We start from the raw sequence: 26,893 nt of genomic DNA, 5'->3' as shown, positions 1-26,893 counted from the left end.
ACATGAAAATTAAAAAAATATCCAAAATCGTTGTTGAGGACTGAGGTTAACAAGTTCGCCACAGATTGTGGTGAACACTGCATAAACTCTCTGTATCGCTTACAGTGAAGCCAGATATGCTACTTTCGGTAAGTATCGCTCCTCTCGTTGAGCGTCACGCACAGGTAGACATTGCGAGCTCTAGTGGTTGTGTTACAGACCTTTATATGTCACGCAGCATTCGTCTTCGAGACAGTCTACATTTGCCACACATTTCAAACGGACAAGCGAAGCAATTTCAAGATCTTGTTTATGACGAATTATTCCAAAATTTAGTTTCTGGTCAAAGTAACATATTCTCAAAGAGCTCTGCGCCGTATCCGTTCTGTTAGTACAAAGTCAAATTTCAAAAATTACACGCGGAAAACGTTTCGCACTCCGCAGATTCACTGTTTCACGAAACTTTACCAGCACATCTACAGCAAAACTTTTTCATCAACTCATCCATCGACGATTAATTAATATTTTCCAAATTGCCACTATATTTGTAGCAGTTATTCTTCAAGAGCTCATGCAATGGCGACTATCTGTCGGACCTAGATCCTCACAATCACAATTACCAGATAAGATCTGGAGCACAGGGACAGTTCATTGGTCGCTACAGTAACACGCAGGTCGTACTCTTGGGAGCAGGCCTGGTCGCCGAGCCATTTTGCGTCGACGTAGTGTTTCACTCTAGACGTCTCATCTTCGACTATCTTCGCCACTTTCGTCACCGCCTGAGCTGCCGCGTCACTTTTACCATCTACAACGGCTTGCGCCACTTCTGCCGCAGCAGACTGCCGCTTTAATTGCGGGCGTAGAATGCTTCTAGTTGGCGATTTGCTTCGCCGTGGCGCCCGCTATCGCTGCGGCAACCGCATGTCGGCCATGCGCTTGATTTGGTCGTCAAGTTCACAGTCTTTGGTGGCTTTTTTTTCCGTTTTTCGTCGTTTGAAGGTCGGAGAATTCGACGCTTTTCCTTTCGCTTTTGTGGCCGCCGTGTCTGTTCGTATGTCGACAGTCGTCGACGATTCCAGATTAGCGTTATTTAAAACCTGGATAAAGATCAAGATTCATTAGAAATGCAACGCGGTGCTGTTCATCTTCCGACGGGAAGCTTAGCATATTTCAAACAAGCCCCAGACCAGACCAACACTCAGGGTCTTAGAATAACTGAGGATGTGCGTCCTTTGCGAAAGATAATGGAACGTAACTCCCGATGATGTAGTCTGTTCTTGTTATTGTCTATACATTTCAAAGATACTCTAATGAATATTTCCTATTAATACCTTAGTCTGAATGCAATGTATGTCACTCGAACTCTCCCGTACCATCCGATATGTAACTTCTCAATGACACGTGATCGAGCACGTGACCTTACCTGTGTCTCGTGTTCCCGGGTCCGGGGAGGCTCTGGAGGGTGAATGTCACCGGTACCGTAAAGCACCCCGTAACAATGGCTAATAAGCTCGTTAACCTTGTCCCTGATTGTACTGGTGCGAGAGGGCACTTCCTGAGCCGGCACTCAAATCCAAGCACACTCCGCGGTTCTTCAACAGAGCTCCTAATTCATTCCCCTCAGAGTCCTCACGTGGATTTATCAAAAAGGACAGAGACGAGAGGCTTGGTATGAGACAAGGCCTTGTTCACTTCCTGTGATGCACGACACCAGCCAAGATATCTGAAGTTATAGAAAGAAAATTTAGGGATTACCAATTTTTCTTAGAACGATCTATACGCCGACGAGCTCACTCATGGCCATGCGATGTTGGCTCCACCCCTAAACTTCAATTATTCATTCTCATCCATACAAGTATAAAGGGGGTAATTTTCTATGGAAACTGAGGTGCTGCGTTAGTGGAGGGTGTTGCAAGATGATTTGGTTCTATCATTTGACTTGAAAATGCAAACTGGCCACCGCAAAGAGTTTGAGAATTTAGCCAAAGGGCAGGCCCTCATTATCAAGAGGTTCTCAATGGGGTTACCCGTTAGCCGTCAAACGGCCGAAAAATTTAGCCGTTAGGCGTAAAAATTGACAAATTTTAACCGTTAGTCGTTAAAAAGTTAACCGTAAAAAAATGTCTGGTGGAAACAATGGAAAGGCGTGAACCGTTAGCCGTAAATTGGCCAAAATTTTACTCGTTAGACGTAAAAGCCCTCACCCCTTTGAACCCTCTATTAAACGCTTCAGCACAAGCGTTTCTCTTCGCCTGTAGGAAAGTATGAGGCCGGCAAGGGTCTTGCAGCTAAATATTACAGGTTCACGCCAAACTTGAATGCACGTTTGATAACTCCCAGATAGAAAAATATAAAGATGGATGATGTGTAAATGTGTAAACGTAATTCGACTGAAAAAAATAATTAATTCGAATATCTAAGTACAAATATAATAACACCGAGAATAACGACAATGCTTCATGAAACAGAAATAAACTTGCGATTTGTGGCGTAACCAGGTCCGGTAGAAAAGACTCTCAAACAAAAGCACCACGTCGTAAGCAAAAGCGAACGAAACGACCTACCTAGTTGAGGTCAACTAGCAAATGAAAATGATGTAGCAAAAACAGCGCTTATCCTGGTCACCGGCGTCTCCTAAACCTTACGTACCCTCACGCAAAAACGCGAACTTGATGAATAGAAAGAAAAAAACAATATAAGATAATTTTGCAGTTCTTGATAATAAACAAATGCAAAATTCTAGTTGCTACAGTTTTCATTGTTAGTGCCCGACTTGTCTCCAATTCTCGCGGGCGGAGAAACGCGCGTCCTGCAGCGCTTATAATGAGGGCTTTCTCTCAGGCTACTAAAAATAAGTTACAAACATTAAGCAACGAGCGAATTAAACCGATTTTTGTGGGAACAAACGGTTCTATTTTTGACTTTGGAATTTGAACTCGCATCGAATAAAAAGTATCCATCTCGCTTCGGTGGTTGTACCTTTGAACCTTGTAAATTTTCCAGGCTGATTTACGGCCGTTCGGCTCACGTAAGGCTTTTCTGCTTTGCCTTCCATAGCAGAAGAACTATGAACGACCTGGCATCAATAACATGTTTGTGGAGGCTCTCTGGGCAAACTTGAGCCACCTGTGGTTTTGCTCAGCGGTGGTCATCAATAAATCAAAAAGATAAGCTTAAGACGAAGACATTTCGCCACAATTCGAAGATTGAAACTGCTTTCACTAGCCGACATCTATCAAAAAAAGATGATTAAATATCGTTCTAACTGGCAAGAAAACACAACGTTGTTAGCAATTAACAACGAAAAACAATATATTGAAAGTTTGTTTGCCCAACTCTGCAGCAAAGGTCAAAGTTCTTTGCAACTTCATTAGAGAAATATGTCTTCCATACAAAGACGAACCGCGGGGATTCATATTTAAGTTTCAAAAGCTGCATTTTAGATGAAAACATAGAACAATCTAAAAGAAAATCACAGCTTGTTTCAATATTATACGATAAAAAAAAAAACGCTTTTGATCCTCAAATAACCATGTCTGTGGACATTGATCAGTATTGTTTAAGATGATGCAAGAATCTCCGTCATTTAATCATATCGTGTTTCCATCACGAAAGAAGAGATATCTCTGCGAGAATTTTTTTTTCTATTACAGAAAGACTAAAAGTTACGTTTATTCCATACGAACGGAGCTACACAGATCTACCTCTTCTTGCTTATTTGACGATAGGGCAGCAGCCAAATGAGATCTGTCTTAATTCTAACATTAATCTACGGTGTGGAAACGAACGATTCATTCTTCTTTCTTATCTATTGCAAATGACTTTAATTACACGGAAATGGCACCCCGTCTTAACCATAAACGGTCGTGAAAATAATTGATAAAAAGTAATTAAAGAACCCTCGTATAAAATGGATTACTGCCTTTGAAGCTTTTGCGAGTCAGACGAATATATTTATCACTCTAATTATTCCTGATTGCGGCGCGAAGTAAAGCGATCAAATTTTTCGAAAAAAAAACCATTTCACCATCGAGTTTAAAGTGAACGAGTGATGAGATGATATTGAATCCTATGTAAACACAAAAAGTTAATTTTTCAAAGAACTCTCATCGGCAACAAGCGGCAACTGTTATCATATTCTGCCGCTGTAAACATTGCTAAAAATATCCTCAAGACGAAAAAAACCATGAAATCTCGGAAAAAGGAAACGAAATTTTTACTCGCTGTTACTCCAGTTCCGTAGAAAAATCGAAAAAAAAATCGCCGTGGGTTAAAATATCAAAATTTGTAATATTTTGTCTCGAGGATTTCACATGGCAGTCACCTTCTGTTAACAATTCACATCGCCCGACGGAAAAAGCATTGTTGCAGAACACCTTCGGTTAAAGAATTGTCTGGTTTGACTAGAAAGCAGTCCTTAATAAAATAACTCAGGAAACCACGAAATCTAGCGATCACGAACTGCGCAGATTATCAAACAAAATGTGACGCTCGAGAAGATTTCGCGGACGAAACGACGACACGATAACACGTCTGTTCGAACTTTCAATCGTTCGTTTGACAAATTGGAACAATTAGAGCGTGCAACTAGTAGTTTTAACGCCACATTGAGCAAATACGATAGAAGACCAAAAAGAGCTACAATGTTTTCGAGTTTTTCCTATAATGAAGCAGATGAACATGAGGATTGTTAAATAATAGTTACCGTACGTGATGAAAGATTACTCTTTATCGCTAACCTTGGTTGTTACAGGATTTCGCTTCTTCAATCGGAGACGATTTCACTTCGCGTGCAAAACACCGCTCAAACTCGCGAATGAAATGATTTGTAAGTACGCGAGCTAACTGATGTTAAGCACAATAAATTGATCAATGTTTCTTAGATACGCTTCTCTACCAACGTCTTAAAGATTTGAGACATCTGGAAAAGCAGATGATTGGTTTCCGTGACGTCACTCGGATGACAACCGCAATAGTCGCCTGCCATCCCAATAAACAATTCTTTCTGTCGGCTGGAAAACACTCGACTGTTGTTTATACTAAAACTTTCCGACGGCATTGTACCCCAAACAAAATTAAAAATACCAAAAAAATTTTCTTCACTCGTTGCAGTTAAAAACTCAAATGAAATATTATTGAACAGATCAAAACCTGGAGTTTCAACTTCGAGAAAAATCCAGTTCACTTTTCAACACTGCGAATTTAACAGACCCAATTGTGTCACTTTCAGGTTGATGCAAAAGTTAATTATTGACAAGAGAAAAATTTTTGGTAAAAATGAGATCATAACGTGCTTAATTCATGCTCACGCTCACACTTTTACAAACAATGAGCGAGAGACTCAACTTCTCCACCAAAACCTTGGCTTCGCAAAATAAAGAAGGCGCGCAAATTTATTAAAATTTTCTATGGTGAGAAAACAAATTGAAATGTATGAATATTTACTTTGCAAACAGAGGCGAAATCGAACTGGTTAGTTTACCAGCATATTTCAAAGTTTATCTTATTCTATTTTACTATTTCTACTGAGTGATCAAAACTCCTAATAAAGTAATACACAGCTTCCCACATTAGTACGTAGATTAAAGAAAACAAAAGAAACCAAAACACATCGCTTCTGACTTGTCGTCATAACAACGTAAAAATCGAAGGTATTCTCAAAGCATGTCGCGGTAGAAAAAACCACAACGTCTTAATGTAAAGTAAAAAAAAAAAAAAATCAGTGTCAAAAGCTATTGCAATAACATTTGATCGAAAAATAGTCGAAGGGATGTAGAAATGGCTAATATAAAGCCTAATTTTTTTAGAGATGGAAATAAATAATGATCGAAATTTACGCTTGGAATACAAAAATTTTTAAAAATTGGGGATATCGTTATACGAAAAGCAAAATTGATTGAGATTTCACCTCTTGCTGGACAAAAAAAAACCAAGGCCAAGGTATTATTAAACAATTTTCCTGTTGTTTACTTAGACTATGGGCAGAAAAAATTAACGGAAATAAAAAAAATTTCGATGAGGGAGAATAAAAATGAGCAGTACCTTCGTGTGATCCTATCATTAAACTGTACTCGCTTTAAAAACCCTTATCAAGTTGAATTTCTCCTGCTTTCTTCTCCACAAAAGGAAATTCACCAGCTTGAAGCTTAGATCGCCAATTTCAGAAAGTAGTTATTCACGAGTTTCGCGGGCATTGCAGCATTTCTAACCAGCGCGTGCGGAGATCTTTAAATGGAAAATTCATCAATATGTACGTGCTGACACCTCAATCGAAATATATTTGCATACAGACAACACTTAGAAAAGACCACTATTGAAAATAAGAGGCTCAAAATCCTAGAATAGCTTAATGAGAGCTAAATGTGATCCCGAAGGAACTTTTTCTTTTAGTCTGATGGAGGCTTTTGTTAAACCAACCGCGTTTCACGAAAAATTATAAATTCCGCTATTTATAAGTGTTTGTACACCTGCGGACGAAAACATGGAGAGAATAAGACATTGCCTGTGGAGCTCGGTCACATTCGTAATAATGTTCTACTCATAAATACAAAACAAATTATCATGGTTCAAAAGGAATTTGCATTTACCCAAGAAAACATGTCTTAAACATTGATATTGCGTCTAAAAGTTGTATTGTTCTCCAGCACGAAGAAAAAATGGTCATTTTGTTTACACGAGAAAAGACAGAGCTAGCTTCGTCATTACAATTTCAAACGTTAATTGGCAGAGAGAAAGTCGTGTAATTTTCAGTTGCTTCACAGAATTCATGAGAGAAGAAAAACAAAAAAAAAAGGTTATCGTAGTTTGGTAGTCTTGCGCATAACATGGAATTCTGGATGAAGTTGAAAGGTCATTCACTTTCCACGTGATTTCTTGAATTCAAACGAGTACATCACTCCAAATGTGTTTTCAACAAAGGTGAATACAATTTTCACGCGCGTATCGTAAGTTAAACCAATCGACTTTTAAGAAGTATTCATTTCTTCTACTTCATAAATCGATCGAAGCAAATACAGATGCAACACGATAATAAGTTCTATTAGAGAGTGAGCAAACACATTTTGTGCAATCTCCATAACGCCAATACTCAAAGACGAACATACTGAGCTTAACTGCTAAGAAACCGAACGACAAAAGGCGATTATCCATTGCAACTACAGGGGCGTAGAACAAGTTCACAGCCCGACAGCGTAACCTTGGTAACCAATTCGATCCCACCATTCATTAAAAATTATCTTAGCAGTTAAAAAGTTTCAGTTTTTCAAAGAGAAAGCCTTGCCAAATTTGCGGTATCCGAACATTTTCGTCCAATCTTCACTCGAGTTAAAAAAAATAATATATAGTCTTCAAAATCTTTTGTCTAGAACTAGCTAACTATAAGAACGGATGTTGTCGCAAACAAGTCAGAAAAGTGTTTGTCCCGGAGGGCAGACCCCACCTAAAATTATCTTACACTCTCCCTCTTCTCCTTGAGTATTGGCGCGGTGCTCATGTAAATTTGCGTCTTGCAGGCGCGAAGCCTGAGCGAGAGGACCTCCACCCTATTTTAGGGTTTCACGAATGCGCATGGCATTGGCTATCTTCTCTCGGCTGCCAAGGATACTTACTGAGGAGTGATAAATGCAAGGAATAATGATGAGCCAGCGATCAGGTTCCGTCGCTTCTCATTCAGTTCCTGGCCTGTCTTTCCCGCTAATATCCAGTCCCCCACGCAATCGAATCCTGCTAAGTCTAAAGACTGCTTTAGAAGTTTGACTTCATGTTGTTGGTCCGCATGATAACTGATGTACAACAAGGATTTACCTGAAATGGGAGACAAATGGAGCTCGTTCATTACATGAAGCTCATCAAACGAAGTTCATCGTGAAATATTCTGAATAGAAAATTGCTTCCAAACTGATCACTTACAATGCGCTTGGTAAACGCTGAAAAACAAGTTTTTGCCGTCATTATATATTATATTATATTATATATCATATCGTCATTTGTAAGGATTTTCGTGATAAAACTGCAGCATAGAAGCAGAGAGACACTTACATGCAATGTTTGCCAGCCAACTAACAGTATCTGACGGGATTTCTGCGTGTTCCTCCGCATCCAGAGCTGAAGAAAACCAGAAAAAGTATAGCATTTTCAACCGGTGTCCAAGATGACGCAGGAGTGACATTTTGGTTGTTCTCCGCTTCGTACGGTGACTGGTCTTAAAAAACACGCACCATAGTTTTAACCGATCAGATGCCATCACAACATGGTCGTTCGCGTTTTCCCGCGCTACAGGTTATTTGGTTGTTTTGTACGTTGAGCTCTCATTGGTTCCCTGTAAGGTTGATCTTGGTTCTGATTGGCTGGATTTATGACTTTGTGTTTTTATATCAATCATCGATCAAATTGCGCAATACCGATACAAGCACAACTTTCTTTCAACTCGGCAGTACACAAAATTTATTCCTTTTCTCGTAATTTTCAATAGTGCCTTATCATCTTCATTTATGCAATTGAATCTGTGTTCAAAGGGTAAGCTTTGAAGAAAAAAACAAAAAAACAAAAACGCTGAATCTTACTCAAAGCCTAACAACTCAGTCCTTTTAAACGAACAAGCATGAAGAGTTATGGAACTGACCTGCAGGAGGAATGAACCAGCGGTAGTTGGTATGATGACTCAGCTGTGAATTGTAATCACTCACAAGCTCATACAGTGGTTTGTGCTTTGGTCTGTTACAGCCAATAATGGGCACAAGAACCTGTTAATGTCAAAACAAAACGATAAGTAAGCTGTATCTAGTTTGGCTTTGTCTTTACTTCTTAATAAACATAAGTTTTCCCGTGCATGTCGTTCGTGGTACCATTCCGCACGCCTGGTCGCGCATCTGGCTTTCTCGCGCGCCTAGGTTTTTTCGCGCTTGGCGCCACTTTTCCGCGCAGGCCTGAGGCTAGTAAATGCTCTAAAATCCAAACGAAATCTCCAAATCTCCAATTTTTCACAAGGAATCCCTAAAAAAAAATACCTTAAAAAAATATTAATAGCAAATTGAAAAAAGATGTTTTCTGTCTAGTAATGAGAATGGGACAAAATTATCATCTCTGAGTTTCATGAGAAATTCTACAGCTGGCAACAAAAACACATCTAAAATTCTTTGGTGACCTGCAATAAATTTCTTCAGTTCTTTAAATATCTCGTCGGTTGGCATTTATTACCGCTCGGGAAGCCGTTGGTTACCCGTTTCAGTTCAGGAAAACTACAATCTTTGAGACTCGTTAGATTGTCGTTTCATTTCCCTTACCATTGGGCAAACTCCCTTGAAGTTCATCAACAAGGTTTCTATGCCGTAGAAAAACTTTGCCAAAACAAACCACATCATGTTAAGCGCCTGCTTGCTCCCATTGGTCACTTTACATCGGCCAATCACGTCCAGAGTTGAGTTGTTCCGTGACATTCGCACGGTCACGGGACCAACTTTTAAAATTACCCCAGAATTCCAATAGGCACAGACTTCACAAGAGGGCTTCAAGTTTGCGCATGCGCCTATTAGCATCTTGGTACAATCAACTGTCACGAGATCGCGAAATTTGTAACGCCAGCCAACTTGGATAGTGCCGTCAGGGGGGGAACTGGGCCAGACAGTGGTATCCTAAATGTTGAGGAAATAAAACATTTAATTTACTTTTAGGTGCCAAAATAACATCACGGTATAGGCTTGTTTATTCATTCTTTCTATTCTTCACCTCTTTCTAACCCTTCGACCCTTGACTCTTTAACTCCTATGAGTGATCAAGGCAGAATTTCTCCTTGCAATATCCATACAATATCAAGCAAACAAGTGATGAGAACAAAGAAAAATATCAATTAGGGGATTATTAGTTGATCCAATACCAAATGCTCCAAACTAACATCACAAGATTTATATGGCAGACAGTAAGGAGAATTACTGATGAGATCTTGGGAGATGAAGGGTTAAGAGTGAGAACACCTAACTTCGCCTTACAGTATCACCCATGAATCAAATATTAACGTCACAAGATTTAAGGAAATGATCACCCACTAAAGAAACTTTTGATTGTTAAACACAAATTCTCCTGACAGCGCCTCAGGAAACTCATGGAAAACATTACGGAAAATATGCATATTGATGTTTGGGTGTTAAAGGTAAAAGGCAAAGAGAATTTCATCTACACACCTTTAATTCTTCTGGAAGCTTGGTCATAAGTGGAACGTAATATCTCTTGAAAACTGAACACGATTTGTACTGTGACATGACAAGTTCCACATCATAATTTCCTTTAGGAGCACCTTCCACGAGGAAACCAAGGCTTCTTAATAAGGAGATAATATTCTGCAGCTCTTCCTCGTCCAGTAATGATGGTATCTGACATTTAAACCGCGAATAAAAGATGATACGACTCGTTAAAGGAATTAAAAAAAAGTCACGTTTAGTTGGACTTAAGACCTGAAGAAGCCTGCAGTGCAAGGCGAGTTAACGTTAAAAGTTCGCGATCTTTTGTTGGCCCCCGCACATTTGATTTAGAGATAGAATGAATGGCGGGGGGTAGGGGTGGGAAAAGGCCCCAGTCCCTCCTCTATCATTCCTTGTGACCATGGATACAATTTTCGTTCTCTCCCCAGCCTTTTGCTACTATAAAAATCATGATGGCAGCTATGATTTTCAGCAAGAAAATACTGAGCGCTTGCTCGCCCAAATTACGCCTGATCCGACCCAAGTAAGTCAAAAAGCACCCTACAGCTGAGCTTGCACAGGTTCTTTCCCTCAAAACCCCTTCCTCTGTTGCGCCCTTCTTCTCTCTCATCTCACCTGGAAACATAAGGGTACCACAGACTCCCGCACGAGTCCTTTAGTTACAATATCATCAATGGCTGCTCTCAGTGTCCATTCATTAGGCCGGGCGCCGGTTGGCCAGAACTTCTCAACTTTTCCAGCCTTGACAAACTGAGGTACGTACTCACGTGGGTCTGTTTCACAGAGGACCCCTGCCATGCAGTTCAAAAGAGCACTGGGGTTCACACAGACAATCTTGGAAGGACCCTGGGTGTGCTGAGACGATGGGATGTTGAGAACTAGAATGCAACCCTGTCAAATACATTTTAAAAAAATAAAGTGCAGTAATTATTAATAACTCACTGAAAACAAACAAAGTTAGACCGATGACAAATTTGTCATCGGAAATTTGTGATGGAAATTTGTGAGTGAAAAGGGTGGGAACTAACCCCTCCCCCCCCTCCACCTTCATTTTGGTCCCTGACTGCTTAGTTTGGTATGTGATAAATGCTTCCAAAGCGTCTCAACTAATTTTTGATTTGTGCTTAGCAAGCATTTAATTTCCTTTTTGTTGCACTTCCTTGTGGCCCTCCCTGCTTTCATTTAATTTCCACAGATTGATTAACTGTGTCTCAGAAGACTGACTCCTGGTTTGAGTGTGCGAGAAAAGTGGGGGGAGGGGAGGGGAGGGGAGAGGAGGATGCATGTCATTAGGTTATACTGGCATAACGCCAACCATGTTATTAGTGACAACAGAGAAAGAGGGAGCTTTTAACCACATACTGCCATAACGCCAACCATGGTATTGGTGACAACAGGGAAAGAGGGAGCTTTTAACCACATACTGCCATAATGCCAACCATGTTATTAGTGACAACAGGGAAAGAGGGAGCTTTTAACTACATACTGCCATAACGCCAACCATGTTTTTGGTGACAACAGGGAAAGAGGGAGCTTTTAACCACATACTGCCATAAACGCCAACCATGTTATTGGTGACAACAGGGAAAGAGGGAGCCTTTAACCACATACTGCCATAACGCCAACCATTTTATTAGTGACAACGGGAAAAGAGGGAGCTTTAAACCATACTGCCTTCAACAAAAGGCTTCAGCAAAATATAAAGTTTACTGCTAAGTCACCATATTTGACTTGAAAATGAATTGAATTCAGCATTTAGCCAAAGCATTTCAATTTAAAGTAATACATTTTTTTATTTCATTACTACCTTATACTCTAACACAGCTGTGGTTTGTTCAATGTCAGCATCTGTGACCCCTGCATCTGATGCTACCTGAAGGTAGTGATCCCAAGACAGCAGCACTGAATTGTTTTCACGCAACTGAAGAATTGAACTGTAGAGGTATACAATACTGTTGCTGATCTCTTCTGCCAGGTGTGGAAACAGCTGGCCATCCAGCAGTGTTTCACTAATTGCATGCTGAAGTTCTAGCATGCCCTAAGAAGGAGAAATAGCAAACTCACTGGATTAGATAAAAAAAAATTGAGATTTAGTTCAACATAGAGCAGAAAAAAAAGTACAATCTGTAACCAATTGGTTGATTTGAGCAAATTTTTTATCACACAAAAAAATTAGCCTACTCAAAATTTCTGATCATATGCAGCCTGATTTACTTATATGCTGGCAAAACAATGTACACAAAGTAAACTTTTCTTCTACAGGAAAACAACATTTCCTTACTTTTCCCTTCAATGTACTAACAAAGTACACATGTTCTGGTAGTTTGGACCAGTTTTCAACCAAGTTTTGCAGTCTGTTTACTCTTGACTCCACACATTTCTCCTGTCCTAGTTCCCTGACATAAGAATGAAAATAATTTAGATTGCTACTTGAGTTAATAATTAAATGTAATATTACATCTTTCAAAATGGCTTTATTTGTGCTTTGCAGTTATTTTATGAGAAAAATAGGTCTTATCCATGCTGACATTATGGAAAATGCTCTCACTGATGCTTACATTTTGTCTGCAATAAGCTTCCCATCTTGTTACCTGTGGTTAGCAATATTCAGTTTTTGTTAACTTTTTAATTCCTATTAGCCAAGAACAGGAAATTTTGATAGTTTTGAGCACATTATATGTTTGCTATTGTTTCCAAATAATCTGCATAGAAAACAAATTTTTAACACAACCACCATTTACCTTAACGTGTCTATTTCAGCTTGGTATTCTTGTCGGCATTGGGAGTCTGCCTTCTTGACAGCCTGGATTACTTGCTCGCTAAGCTCTTGCCGATCATCAGCATCGTCAGCATGTGTTCCAACCACAATAAATGGTGAAGTGGGTGCCTAAAAGAGAGTTCATATAAATTGAATTTTGCGTATGATGATGTAATTTTAAAAATTTGTCACACAAGAAGTAGTACAGACAGTTATCAAAGTCCTAACCTTTGATCGCATGAGTAACATCCATGATACAACAGATTCCAGTTTAAATGGATCATGAATATCAAACACAATGGCATACAATGCCTGCTCACAAAGAAAGAGTGGATGGACACCTTGAAGACACTGCAGAAAAAAAGGAACACACAAAAGATTAAAAAAAATGTTTAACCTTTTAACTACCATGAGTGACTAAGAGAGAATTTCTCCTTACAATATCAATACAAAATTAACCAGCCAAGTGATAAGAATAAAGAAAACTATCAATTTGCGGATAATTAGTTGATCCAATATTAAATTCTCTGAACTAACATTATAAGAATTGTACAGCTGACAGTAAGGAGAATTACAAATTAAGTCTGGGAGTTAAAGGGTTAAAATGTTAATTTTGTATCATTTAGGAAGTAATAGAAATCTTTCATTGACTGTCTACTTCAAAAACTAAGCAATTTTGTCTCTGTGGTACAACTCTAACTGAGGATAGAATCTGGCAATATGTCAGAAATAAATGGGGGCCTTTTTTCTACCCTACACCACTTCAGACATTCTCTTCAATACAACCATGATGGTTTATAATAAAGCCCCCTTTGAATATAGCAACTGTTTCACACTTTTAACTTTACTGTACTGTTCATAGTGTTATAATGTCAACTTACTGTTCGTCCTCCACAGTCCCACATATCAACAGTGAGTGACAACATCTTTTTCTGAATATCTGTCCCAAGATCGATGGACTCTGAAGATTAGACAAATATAATTTAGACTACCTTTTGACATCATCATATCTAACAATAATTGTAATGTTAAAAATTCTTAAATAATGTTTAAGGTACAAAGATACTTTGCATCTTTACTTGAGCCCAGTAGCCCATCCAGCTGAACTCATCCCAGTGTCTGCTACATGAAACTATATTAATAATAATACTTGTCTTTATTAACCATTTTCACCCTAACATCAGAATACATATTCTCCATACTGTTCCCTATATATTCTCTAAGGTGCTGATGAGGAGAATTTGTTTCACAATCCAGAGCTTCTCTAATTGGTGACATTTTCCTTGATTCTCATTACGTGAATGTTTGATTAAGAGGTGATATTGTAATGAGAAATTAGATGCTAATCACTCTTAAAGGTGAAAGGGTTAATTCATAAGGATAAAACTACACATCTTATGTTACACAAATTTCAATTTAGAACTAAGTTACATTGTACAGTACATACTAATAACAGAGCTAACTATTTTGAAATATTTACAAAATACCAGTAACAAAGTTAGGTCATATTTAAAAATTAGGCTATTAAAATAGGAGTTCTTCACTAAATCCGGCTCTAATTTTGGCTGGTGACTAGATTTGTCTTAGGTTGTGCTATGTGACCTTCAGTTTTGGCATAAGGTTTCTCAGAGGATGTTTCTCTTGATGTTATACCTTGTCAACTATTTTTCTATCTTGATTTTCTAATATATATTGGATAAACAATGGAGAATTTTACTTCTCCCCCAGAATGGAATGCCAGTCCATTATAACATTACTCCCAACAACTGGCTAGGTTTCCCTTAACCCTTTAGCCCCTAAGAAAGACTACCATCTATATTCTCCTTACAATATCACCCCTGAATCAAACATGAAAGTCACGAGAATATAGGAGATGATCACCAACTAAAGCAGCTCTTGATTGTTAAACAAATTCTCCTTGTCAGCCTCTTTGGAAATGTATGGAGAACAGTTTGGAGAATATGCATACTGGGTGTAAAGGGCTAACCCCTGAGGTAATGACTGGCATCTAATTTCTCCTTACAATATCACAACCTTGGATCAAATGTAAAGGTCATGAGATTATGGGAAATGATCACCAATTTACAAAGCTCCCAAATGTCAAACAAATTGACTTCTCGGTAACACCATATTTTTTGTAAAGAGAGATTCAAGTGAGGAGAATATAGGAATATTTATGTTAGGGTGTAAAGAGTTAAGATTTTCAGCATCCATCTACACCTGATCCTGACGTTTCAAGAATTTTGGAGTTGGACAAGCAAGAAGAAAGTCTCTCTGGAATCTTACTCTGAGCCTGGCACTGTTTGTGCATGTGCAATGACGAGATAGGGGATCAAACCTGACTACACCTGATCCTGATGTTTCAAGAATTTTGGAGTTGGACAAGCAAGAAGAAAGTCTCTCTGGAATCTTACTCTGAGCCTGGCACTGTTTGTGTATGTGCAATGACGAGATAGGGGATCAAACCTGGATCACAGAAGTGACTAAAATTTAACTTCTCTTTGTAAAAACTGGATATTACCCAGCAAAAAGGTAATGAAAATACTCAAACTTATCAGTTAGAAGTTGTTACCTTGATCTAACACCAATTTCTCATGACTAACTTACAAGGAAATGTGTAGCAGTTAGAAGGGAGAATTTATACTCATATCTTGGGAGTTAAAGGGTTATTAATAATAGAAAATGGTGGCCTTTTCAATAAAATTAGTATGCTTTATCAAATTATAACAGGAAAATATCTCCAACCTTTGCCACTCTTAAATGGCCTCCAAGTTCCAACATGAACCCCTTCTGTTGAAGTATCAGCAACTGACTGTGACATTGTGGGAAGACTCAACATTAAACTTGTTTTACCACTTCCTTGATTTCCAAGGAATGTCATTCGACACAAGGATTGTAAATTACACTTCTTCAGAAATTGCCGACAAGATTCAAGTCCTTTGTTTGCAATATCTAAAGGTGGACATCTGAGACCTTTGCATCCTTCAACTTTGATTTCCTGAAGTGAAAAATGCTCTAAAATTTCAAATGGTAAATGTCTAATTGTGCACTGTGACATGTCGACAAATGTCAATTCTTGGCAGTTTGTTACCAATGCATCTAATGATTTTTCAGTTAATTTCACACACCAACTTAACTGTACTTTTCTCAGTGAGGAACAGTTTGTAGAAAGAGCAATAACTGAATCATCTGTGATGTCTTGACAGCCACTAAAGTTCACTGATTGAAGTGCCCTGCATTTGGCACAAAATCTATTGATTCCTTGATCAGTCAACTTGCAATGGCTCAAACACACATCCTCTAAACTTGGGCAGGTGTCAACTACTTTCTCGATAACTTCATCTGTAATTGCTTGAAGTTCACTCAGATCTAAAACTTTTATATTTGACCCAACATGCTCCAAGAAGTGCTTCAGAGCATTTGTTGTAACATTTTCAAACCCACTAAGGGCAAATTGTTCCAGAATCAAATCTGTTCTTTGAAGAAATGATGCAAAAAGGTCATCACCAAGAGTCCAGCTCCTCTCATCATCATTATTATTACTGTCATTATCATCATCACTCTCTGTGGACATAATAGTCACACATTTCAGGTTTGGACAGTTTTTGATAAATGAAGAAATGCCAACAGATGTGAGCACCTTACAGCATCCAGTAAAGGAAATTCTTGAGAGCTTTGTGCAATGTTCTGAGATCTTGGCTGCACATTCATCATCAAATAACTGACAGTTGTGAATAGTGAGTGCATCTAAATCAGAATTTATATCTTCCAAGAAAGATTCAACATTGTCTAAAGAAAGTGCTTGGCAGTTTTTGAAAATCAACTCTGTAGCATCTTGATTTTCTTGAAGACTTTCCTGTGGTAAAAGGCAAATGTAACATTAATGTCAGTAAAGTTGTTTTAGAAAAAAAATTTATAAATGAAAAGTGACATCATAAAGTAGACTAGAGAAAAGCCAGCAGCCAGTGGAATAGTCATTAGCAACAGAAGATTGCGAGCAATGGACTCATAAATGGCAGGTCTCAGGTTTAAGTCCTGCTCTAACCAAAAGATAGATTTCATTCTTGATGGTGCCCTGTTCATCTCATAAGCCAAGGTAACAAACAAGACAGTAATCTCAACAGTAAGAGAACTAAATTTTGGACTTTGATAAAAAATGGAAAATTACCATATTTAAGATGTCCAGCATGATCAATAATAGGACTTTGCGTAATTTAACAATAACTGTGACAAAAATTGATTTTTTATATTACTGTAAAAATCTCAGAAGGGTTTTTTTTGGCTTTTTGCTTAGTTGCCAACCAAGCTGAAGGAACACTCCAGTTCATTTGTTACCAGGTGAAGCATACTCAGGATATTGTCTTTTATGAGGTGGCAATGTGAGAAAAAATTTCACACTTAAAAAGTAACTACACCTAATTTTGACATTTATTTGATTGATGATAAACTAAAGTGAAAATGGGTTGGATTTAATTGCCGCTTGGTTTGATTCAAATAACATGGAACATTTAACCGTCTGACCCTTGAGAGTGACAACCATCTCGTTTTGTCTTCGAGTATTTCCCCTGAATCACACATTAAAGGAAACCACCAACTAAAGAAGCTCTTGATTGTTAAAAACAAGTTTTCCATGTCAACACATTAGGAAATGTCTAGCGATCATTATTCAGAATTTGCATATTGCTGTTACAGTGAAAAGGGTTAATTAAAAATCTCATTGAAGGCAATTTTATAAGTGGTATTGACGTAATCAATAGTTTTGAAACCATAACAAAAAGTAACTGATATTTGACAAGGATCAAAAATGTTTATGCTCTTAATTTGGTTACTTCAGATACAGTTTAAGTAGTACTGACTTAAGGTTCTATAATCTGGTGTCTGAAAAATATTTTTTGAGGCTTCACAAGGAAATAATTTCATATCAGCATGACTTTACATACTTGATATCTTAGTTATCATTACCACGTTATTGATGGGTGCCTTTAAACTTCAATCGTCTGTTACCCCTCAAAACAATATCACATAACCAATATCAGAAGTTGTACCGATCGGTCAATCAATCAATTAGTACAAATCATCCTTGTTGTTTACAAGTTTGATGTTTAGGTCTCTCGTTCTCCAAACGTAACTTTAATTCCCACTCCGTGCGTCATAATCGCAACATTGCATGATCTGTGTAGGAGTTCATCATATCTCCGAGAACTTACATGCCACGATATGTTTAGCTATGATTTTAACTTGTATTGGCAACATGCTGTGATGCATGTCGATAACTTTACCTGAATTTTTTTACAAAAAAGCGGAAGAAAAAACAATTCATCGTATAAGCAGACATGCAAGAAAAAAAAATTCAATGAAGGAAAAAAATCCAATTAAGAATTAAGCAAAAGATAATTAAAACTTCCGAAGGAGCGATAGCTCATTAAGATCCTTATGTACGAGATCCTCTTAGAAAAATTTTTAAACACGATCCACTAAAAGTCGATGAAAATATTCAAATTGAATGCGCGTGTTAACTGACAAAATGTTTTGAGTAAACATTTAGAGAGAAAAAAAATCGCCGAATAATCGATGGCAGCATGTAAGAGAATCACCTATTCTCTACTTTAATTTCAACTGAACAGCTTCTGTTGTTCGAAGGTCACCTCTTAATGAATAACATTCACGAAAAAAAATATTCTTTAGAATCATAAATCGAATGAAGGGATTTTACGGGCGGGTGGATAATCCTTTTGCTTGCAAATGTTTGCCATGGTAATAAAGTGACAAGAAGGAAAGACAATAGGAAAGTGAGAAATTAACAGCAAGCCAGTTTACGAAGACTGCGCGCGATCGCCTCGCTGAATTTTTTCTGTATTTTCTCAACAAAAACAATTAAACTGGTTTGAACCAGAGTTTTGTTCGTGGTAGAAACTTCTATGATCATTTAAAGCGCTTTCTGCTCGATGCATGAGCAATCTTTTCACTTATCGAAAGCCTGCAGAAGCCACACGAGCTGACAGTTTTCAAGTCGCACGAACAACAGTTGTCATCGTTACAGATCATTTGCAATGACCTTTCGCTCGTATTCGGTCGGACCAGCCTCTTTTGATAACATAAAACTAATACTCATGCTGAAATATCACTCTCCATCAAAGATTTGCGATAAAAAATTCAAAACAAACTTCGACATTTTGCTATTGCTGTGGTAACCAAACCAACTTTTTGCTGATTCAAGGAAGCCGAATTTTGGCGCTTAAATACGATCGATACGGCGACAACGCGCTCAAGTGTGTCCAAGATAAAGCTTGAAAGTTCACAAAATATTTCATAAAAGTTTTAATCCCTACCCCAGACACAAGAATCTTTGAATATCTAATAAAGTTCGGAGCACAGAAAATAAAGAACGGATATAGATCCATCTAAACAAACCTTGATTTTGTCGCTACTCGAGTTTTTCTCGAACACCAGCTCTTTAGAAGCCATGGAAGAATTAGATGTTACAATCGAAACGTTCTAGAATCCCCAAATTTGTCTTGAAAATTACCGATCGCTCCAACATGATGTCTTGTAGTATTTCGCAAAGCTCGAGTAGGTTTCCATAGAGGTGAGAACTGTGTTGAGTACAGCTGTTTTATTGAACCATGCGCAATAGAAATTCTACAGCAAAACTGTACCGTGGGGGAGGTAGCTAGTAAAATTGTCACCTTCGTTGGCACAACAAAAAGAAGGGCGTGGAAAACAGTTTGTTGAAGAAAAAAAAGAAACAACGATTAATCATGAGGGCAGAAAATTTCAAGCAAACAGCCAACTTAAAGGAAAAATTTTTAAAAAATGGCAAATTAAAGATATAGTGATCGTGCTTAGAATTAGGGAGGGGTGGGAGGGAAAAGAGCGACTCGTAAAAAGCGGGAAAAATAAATGTGGTAGTCGATGTAACAGCTAGAACTGTCGATTTTCACAGAGATTATCTAAACACCACGATTTTTTTTTAAGGTAACATCTCGTTCTTTCGTCAAATTTGCAATTTAGACTCAGAGGGCACATCTGTTCTTATCATCGCGATTGTTTGACAGTTTTACAGCCGCCTGTCACTGGGTTTCGTACAATGAGCCAACAATTTTCCCATGCAACGGCATGAATATTTATTTCCTGAGTAGTGCATTGGTCAAATAGCAGATTGACACATTTCTTGTGTAGCGATCCTGTAATCGGCTTAAAAATTAAACCTTAAATATTGAAACGAAAGAAATCTAGACTCTCTCGCAGAGTCCAGTCCTCGGCCATTGCTTGCCTCGTTGTGGGAGGGAAACATCCTCGAGGACCCGTTCTTTCGCGTGATGCCTAGAACGCATTTTTATCTTCATCTCGCCCAATTATTTGCCTCTTTGGTCTCCGAGAGTGAGACAGAAATTAAATACAAGTGTGAAATTTCCTTCTAGGCTTTTTTTTAAACAAATGCAGCTGGTCATGTAACTTTTCGCTTGTGAATATATAAGTAATGAAAAATTATTGACGATATCTCCCAAGAAAAAGATGGTGAAAATTTATTTTCCTAAATCCAAACCCTTAATAATTTCTCTATCAATTCTTCTCGTGGAGTCGTCCACGCTTAGCAAATTTTGCCCTTTTGACTTTTTCTTGACAACTGCCCACGTTCAAAAACTGGCATTTCAAATTTTGAACAAAAGGTCTTGTCAGCGAACAACTGATTAAATATTTTATTGTTCCGTCTGCACACTTAACGTAAAGTTGTCAGGGAACATCTGTTGCTGAAAATTGATTTGGCTTTACCCATACACATCTGCCAATGAAAATAAAAGCTTGAGAATGATGACTATCAAAATACACAAGATGGATCCAGAATGAGGAAAGAACAACAAAAGACACTTACAAAGAGTGAGCTAAACAAAGATTGTTAATTAATTCAAAATAGCTTTCGAAATTTAATTAATAATTCACTAGGTTCTAAAAGGAGTAACCATAGCCAGAATATTTTGTTAGCAACATTCTATGTTAAAAAATTGAGCACAGTTTTTCTTAGTTGTTGAAAAAAGGTAAATTATGCCAATATTAAAATTAGAAAAGATGAGAAAAGAAGTACTAACTTAAGAACACACTTCATTTCCACCTCTTTGATCTATTAATCTTTACTATCATGGATATCATCCAACATATCATCCAACATTTTGAATGTGGGCAGTTGTCAAGAAAAAAGTCAAAAGGCAAATATCCAACATATCATGTTGGATATTTATCAAGCCATGAAGTGGTGAGGTTATTAAATAACAACCACTTTCACTGACAGCAAGGTAAAAAACTGTTTTAGTATATACCATGCAAATACCAAAATTTATCTTGCTTTCAATATACTGCAAAATGGTCAGAAAGTAAACTCCTGATGCACGATTTCATCTCATCCACTGCTTGGAGGTGAAAAGTACCTGCTATTTACTTCCAAAGTAGCCAATCATGTGTGCCAAAAAAAATTCTATTCACCTGTGTGGTATATACTAACACTGTATATTCTTCAATGTGAAAAGGAAAACAGTGGTGTAATTTCTCTCAAGATGAAACAGTATCTCCATTATAATATATATATGTTAAACAAAAAAGGGGTTTCCATAATGTTTGCCATAAGTGGCTGCTGATGATGTAATTGGTGGCTGTGTTCAGAATAGGAGCTGTGAGCAAAACGCAAATGCTAAAGCCTGTTTACAGGCTAAACTGATGGCATTTTTGTTTACTGTCATGCAATTCTTGTGGAATTAGTTTGGATAAATTGATATTGGATCAGCCTAAGAATCCTCTTTGATTGTAGTATTCTTCATTCTCATCACTTGCCCGCTTGATTTTGTTTTTATATTGTTAGAAGAAATTTAGTCTTGGTAATTTGTGAAAGAGTTAACAAAAATTGAACTGCAATTGTATTCAACCTCTGCTACCTTTGATAATAAGAGAGCCCAATTTTTCTTTTTGGGCTTCATGTCTGAATATCTCTTCGGTGAAAAGTACCTTCTCCAAGAAATGTGCATTAAAACTAATCCGAAAAGTGTAGATCACACTATGATGTCATCTCACTGTCTTGGCATCTCCATGACAACACATCATTTTCGCTATTCTCTGCTTCCCCACCAAAGTCCCCCTCCTCAGGCCCTTCCTCCATGAAATAAGTATCAAGAAGCTCATTTGCATACTGACAAATTGTTTCATTACAGTTGTATTCCAAAGCTTCTAAACAAGCAACGCCCTCGCCAGCTTCAAACAAGTCTTTAGATGCAGGAAAATTTCTCAGAGACATCTCAACAAACTGAAGACCAGTGATAACAGTGTCTTGGTCTAGAGATTTTCATAATGTTGATGAATGATTCCATGGCTCCAACATCTAAAACACTCTTCAAGTATTCAGGACCATGATGTGCAATGTTGCACAAGCAAATAGCAGCCTGAAAAAAAAAAAAAAAAAAGACAAACTGGTTTTTCAACATTTTAGAGACCAAGTAGTCACTATGCCAATACACTGTAAGTTAGAAATAACACTTTACTTTGCATGTTGTATACTGAATTAAGAGATCTTTCGGAGTTCTAGCAACCTAAAGTACCACAAATAATTGCTGTTTTCTTCATGAGCAACACAATTCTAGCTGTATTTCTACACTGTTTAACAGCTGACCATCCACACTCTTCTCTACTGAACAGCAAACATGCATAAGGATACAGTGATGCCTCAACCATTTCTATACTTGAGGACACGGCCAAAGTTCAAGGTAGGCACCTTCAAAGCTATGACCATTTTAGTTATGGCAAGTAAAAAGAATTTGGCTCTTAAAATTGGAGACAAAAAAAATGCTTATTTGTAGACCTGTTTTTAAGCAGTCATGTAACAAATTTAACTTTTGTTACTTAGGTCTAGGGGCCTATAAACAAAGTGAGATAAACATTTGCTGCAAAAAGATGTGCCTTTTACTAACAAGGTTTGAGGTCTGTACTAAAGTTATGGACTAAATTTTTTCTGCTCAGATTTATGGTTAAGCACAAAATGAAAGCCAAAGATCTGAGCAGAACAAACAGGTTCGTAAACTTACAGCACAGACTGAGAAAATGAGGTAAGTAAGATAGTTATTCTATTTCTTGGTTTAGATTGAGGGAACAGATTTCACTCAAAGAAACCTTTGACTTTGGCAGGCCACACAGTGAAATATGGCCTGCTAAATTGACCAATCTTTGTGCACATGCAAACGGAGAGATGTAACAAAAATGACCTACTTCTGAATAGTGTGAATCGCTAGGAAGCATATCACAAATTTAGATTGCTTCATGAGCACTGTGACAAAAGGTGAGCTCAGAGATCTTACATAAGGAGACTTTTTGACAAACCTCCTTCTTAATATCGTAAGTTGATGACATCAGATCCATAACAAGTGGTAATATTCCAGCTTGAACTCACGCATCAATGTGTTCCTGTTGGGTCCACGGTCAATTGGACAGTACCCACAGACTCTCCTTCTTTATATGCCTGTGAACTGATTGGAGAAACAATTTCATTGCACCAACCAGTTTTCCACTCTGCATTGCTTGGATTCCATACTCATCAGGTCCACTAACAATGTTACCTAGACATAATGCAAATCCACAGAAAATTAGAAAATCAATAAGCTGTATTCATTACTTAAGACAAAACCTGCATGCCAAAAATCTCCAATCAAAATCTGGTTTTGATGTAAACTCAAGTTTATGGAAGTTATGTCAGTTTCCAAGTTTTTTTTTTCCGAAAAAGTTGGCCCTAATTACAGCAAGCTGGCTTTTCCTGTTATTACAAGTTTGTTTCTAAGGATTGAAATGCACCAATGACAGTAAGGCAAAACACACCAACACAACAAACCAAGGTACTATAAATAGTGAATGTAAATCTTCGACTACGTCGCCTGACAAAGACTTCAGGGTGTAAAGGGCTAAATATAATCTTCACCAACTGGACCTTAGCACAAGTTCCTAACACGAAATGACCTTCACCCTTAACGTTTCATCTCCCATACATCATCTTTGACCCGACACTGTATAATCCCTTAGTTGTCAACAATTTATAAAACAAGAAGCCTAACCTAAGCTTCGTACCATTGGTGTCCAGCTTGGCTATCAAGTTCAGTTTTGCTGTGTCAGCAAACTCAAGGATTCAACAAGACTATTGGTAACTCCTCCTGATACTAATAGAGGCACACAGATAGGTTTGGATGTCAAGTATGACAATACCCAAGCTACTTCTGAAGCAACATCAGTGGAGCTGTTTCCAGGAGTAAGAAGGCTAATGATCAGAGGTGCTATCCCTGCTTGTAACAGTTCTTCAGCGACACCCTGGTCTCCCCTGGCTAGGTTGGATAGAGCAAATGCTGCTGACTGCACTACAGTGGATATTGGTGACTGCAGCAAAAGAGAAAAAAGTCATTCACAAAGTACAGAAAATCATATAAACTTTGGACACTTACGGTTTTCCTACATCAATAATGCTGAAATACTGGTACCGTCTTTCCTGTCTGAGTGTAAAATTTATTTGCTAAAAATAGCTAGATAGCATTTCTCTTCAACCTTGCCTCTTAAGCACAAGACATCATTTGTGCACCAAGGTACGGTGGGACAGGAAAGGGGAAGAGAAGCGGTTATAAATAAAAGTAGAGGGCATTTTTTTACATCTCACCTTGTCTAGCCCCTGCCTGGAGCAAAGTGGAGTTCTATCTAGCCCTTTCTGTTCAATACTAACTGGATACATTCATTCTTATTCCTGACAGCTGTCACTGACTGTCACCCTCCATTCTTTAGCTTTACCCATAATCAGGAATCCCTGCCTTCTGTGTCTGGAATCTTTTTGCTTAGACTGATTAATAGAAGAAATGCAGCTTTCACTATAAACCTTTAAGAGATTACCAGTGGTACAATGATCCCCTGCGCTCGCAGAATGTTCCCTACAGTTCCTAGAATCGCCAGAAAAATTTCCCAACGCCCAGGCACACTGATCTTGCAGTTGAACATTTTGTCCGCTACAGATATGTGATAAGATAAGCAGCGGATGCGTTTTAGTACTTTCATAGTGTATCTTCATGAGCGCCTGTTTGCCGAAGTTCGTGATGCACCAGCAGCTTCATGCTGTAACTGTGGAGGTTTTGTTCCCAGGTCAAGTGTCCGACTAAAGGCCCTCACACTGTTTTTCGACTCCAAGAAAAACCGCTTATTAAATTCACTTCCCTTGTGCAAACGCTTTCCTTAGACTTTTTTAGGTTTTTTCAGATTGCTTTCGTTTGATGTTTTTGTTATCAACCCTGGCTCATTCTTGAACTTGTTTCTGTCGTACAGTCTTCAACTTCGCAATCACTTTCAACTTCAGAGAGAAACGAACTCCGTTTTGCACTCAACAACTTCTCGTCGTTTGCTCTTTTCCTAATTTCTGCCCTCCTGGTCACGTCCGTTTACCTTCTCTGAGACTCCACTCCCACGCCTAACACACCTAAAGTTTTGTACTGGTCTCTTTCGATCCATTTTCAAAGGCTTTCCGTTGTGGCTTGATCTTGGTATTTAAATTGTCCAAGATTATTCAAACTTGGCCGCCATGATGGATGTTTTTATTGAAGCCCGCATTTCTCCCGCTCTTAACTGCGGTTTAGCTTATAAGGATAATAACAACGGCCGCCATATTTGATTTAGTAACACGAAGATCAATAACTGCATTAATCTTTTGAAGTTTGGAGCATTTTTTATCAATAGCACTAGATAGTTGGTTTTAGAAATTGATGGCAGTAGTGATGGCATAAAGTTTGGTAAGTTGCATGCAGGACTAGGGTGAGAAATAATTGAGGGTTTGGAAAGATGCAAAAGTGGTAGTTGTTGCCACATTTTTTCGAGACTTTTCCGCCAAGGTTGGCAAGATTAAGATTCATCCGATTTTTCTAACTTGTCTAACGATTACTTTCGCAGGAAGATCCAACGCTCGAAGGCACTTTAAAGGCCACAGAGACACGGTGGACAAGCGTGGATTTTAAATTCCGAACATGAGAACAGCTGGGTAAGCCTATGCTAAGGGTTGTTAACATGTTGATATAAGGGCAAGAATCATGGAATCTTCATTAAGATCGTAAAAGCAGTCGATGATTACTCTCAGGTGCTTTTCAATCTTGTACTTCTCTCTTGGATCAGGTGCAAGATCTCGGAATTTACTGATCATAAAACTATGGCTCCATGTTACTTGTTCACTACAGGAAACACAGGAACATGGCAACATGGCTGGTGAGTTTGTTATTCACAACAGGGGCATGAAACAGTCCCACTTGACGGTGCTCAGAAATACCGATTATTGTTGAGTTGCTCTGAGTTTTTGATAGTCTCCTGAGAAATAGAAATAAAAAAAAGGTCAAATTTTTTTCCCCCAATGTGCTGTTCAGACATGATTCTTTCTGACATGGAATCAAGGAGTTGATTAAGATAATTATAATTTAGTTCTATGATTTTTCTCATCAAGGTACTTTATTAAATCAGCGGGCAGTTACTGGTTCTATGGATTCCAAGGTCTAATGATCTGGCATTTTCAAACTCATATGCAGAGCATACAGATTCGGTCGGACATAAGGTTTGATTATTTTTTTTTTTTCATCATTTCTTTGGTCTCTTCCCTTATTTTAACCCTCATCACTCCTAGGAACTCATGAGTAATTCTCTTTATTGTCTGCCATGCACGGTTGCATACACAATATATTTTACCATAATCGCTATGCTGTATTTCAAGCCAAAATCTACCTCATATACCTATAGGTAGGAGGGGTTTGTGTGCTATCCATATCAGAGACACTTTTCCTTTGGCTACTAAAAACTGCAAACCCCTGGTCACAAGTTTACACAGTTTGTCATATTTGACTATTTGTATGATCACCCACAAAGTTTTATTTGGCATATTTTGAATATTTTTTCGGGCGAAACAAATTTGGGTAGCCTTCAATCTGAT

At 38.1% G+C, this 26,893-nt stretch overlaps 1 non-coding gene and 1 pseudogene across 1 annotated transcript; both read right to left on the bottom strand.

Moving 5' to 3' along the window:
- Positions 1–327: 327 nt before the first annotated feature.
- Positions 328–19,527, bottom strand: LOC131771107 (uncharacterized). The gene is made up of 15 exons (XR_010715777.1): positions 19,342–19,527; positions 15,676–16,786; positions 13,812–13,891; positions 13,159–13,281; positions 12,914–13,059; positions 12,454–12,568; positions 11,980–12,210; positions 10,788–11,063; positions 10,155–10,343; positions 9,261–9,608; positions 8,600–8,720; positions 8,017–8,082; positions 7,587–7,782; positions 1,403–1,702; positions 328–1,076 (listed from the first exon to the last, which is right to left on the bottom strand). It is a non-coding gene; the product is annotated as an uncharacterized protein (transcript).
- Positions 19,528–21,973: 2,446 nt separating this feature from the next.
- Positions 21,974–26,893, bottom strand: part of LOC136284243 (uncharacterized) — a 6,241-nt pseudogene continuing 1,321 nt past the window's right edge.

This window comes from Pocillopora verrucosa, chromosome 11 (assembly GCF_036669915.1).
Source record: "Pocillopora verrucosa isolate sample1 chromosome 11, ASM3666991v2, whole genome shotgun sequence".
Lineage (NCBI taxonomy): Eukaryota > Metazoa > Cnidaria > Anthozoa > Scleractinia > Pocilloporidae > Pocillopora > Pocillopora verrucosa.
This window is presented reverse-complemented; position numbering and strand designations above follow the sequence as displayed.